Source organism: Urocampus carinirostris, chromosome 6, assembly GCF_059441175.1.
Source record: "Urocampus carinirostris isolate Australia breed hairy pipefish chromosome 6, RoL_Ucar_1.0, whole genome shotgun sequence".
Classification (NCBI taxonomy): domain Eukaryota; kingdom Metazoa; phylum Chordata; class Actinopteri; order Syngnathiformes; family Syngnathidae; genus Urocampus; species Urocampus carinirostris.
Window position 1 is genome coordinate 30,699,835 of NC_142354.1, and position 1,550 is coordinate 30,701,384.

Consider the following 1,550-nt stretch of genomic DNA (forward strand, 5'->3'; position numbering starts at 1 on the left):
TGGAGAATTTTACTAGGGGAAATATCTTGTGGATGTGGCTAATGTGTTCATCGAAGGAGGGCGCTTTGTAAACATTATACGTTGCTTCCTACTTACACACTAACACGCACACTTAGCCATTGCCGGACAGAATATTAAAGGGACAGCATGTATTATTTAACCACCAGACGTCGCTCTCTTGTGTAGTGTAGGGGTTTGGAAACATTTTTGAACCAAAGGCACATAAAAGCAGAAATATATATAATTTTTTTTTAACTTGAGAGCCATATCGTGTTTTCTAAGACAAAATTCAAATAATCTGCCAAATCCGCTCCGCAGTCAAAAGCTAATATTTTAGCACATTTTAGTTCACTGACGTTAGATGATTTGATCAAATCTATGAAATAATAATCTTGCCATAGCCTGTGTCCCATTTCAATGTAAATATACCACTTAAAATTGGTCTCCATACCCCAGTTAAAAGTATTAAAGCTCATTTTTGTCCTAAATAATGGTTTTAAAAGAAAATGATAGCAAAGTTTTTGGGGAGAATGTCACAAAATACTGCAAACAAGGATACCAATGTATTTACCTTCAGTGCAGACGACACTGGGCAAAGGAAAAAGTACCATAAATTCTGGACTATAGAGCGCACCTGATTATAAGCCGCACCCACCACATTTTGAGAGGAAAACCGATTTTGTACATACACAGGCCGCACCTGTATATAAGCCGCATGCGCCCACATTTAAACATGTAACACAAACACAAAATTAACCCAAACCCGACTTCAAGTCCCGCGATTGAAACTATATGGGGTTTTGGGGTTTTTAAGGGTTATTGTTCTATCTTCGTTATTCATTATCCATTATCCGTTATCGGTCAGTTCATAATACGCTACAAAGCCTAGGAGCCGGGACACTTACTCTCAGCCAAAAGGCCAAGCTAAGGTCCTAGCCCTAAAGCCTTGCTGCGATCATTGCGAATGCACCGTTCCCGGAGGTACTGCAATACCGGGCCGATGCGTTGAGTGGACAGAGCAAGCTCCTATTCCATCTCCGGATTGCAAAAATCAAAGATCATGGCTACTACACAGAGCAATTTTGGCCAATAAGCCGAGAAGCGATCCGTCCAGACATAACTAGAACCTTACGATTGAAACTAAATGTCCTTCACACACAGTCCAAAAATCACAGCCGGCAAAATGAAGGGAAAATGATACCGGTACTTAAGGTTTGATGCAGAGTCCAGGTCCCGTTGAAAGTAATCCAAGGAAAAAAGTGTATATTTCAAAAGGTAAGGGTGGGAAAAATATATCAGATGAACACATTTACTCACGCAACTCCTTTTTCTTTAACCAACTTTTACCCCCTCTTCTTTCCTTGTCTGTCCCTTACCTTTAGCGGTCCCCACTTAAACTCGGCACCCCGCGTTTGTTCCGCCCCTCATTTTTCGTTCACCCGTCAAATCAGAATAAGTGTCTAAAATAAATACAAATAAATACATTACAAAAATATACAGTTGCAAATACATATTATACACGGGTTACACAAAGAAAGACGGTACACCGA

At 40.1% G+C, this 1,550-nt stretch overlaps 1 pseudogene; it reads right to left on the reverse strand.

Moving 5' to 3' along the window:
• Nucleotides 1–959: 959 nt before the first annotated feature.
• Nucleotides 960–1,106, reverse strand: LOC148364552 (U2 spliceosomal RNA; annotated as a pseudogene).
• Nucleotides 1,107–1,550: the final 444 nt, after the last annotated feature.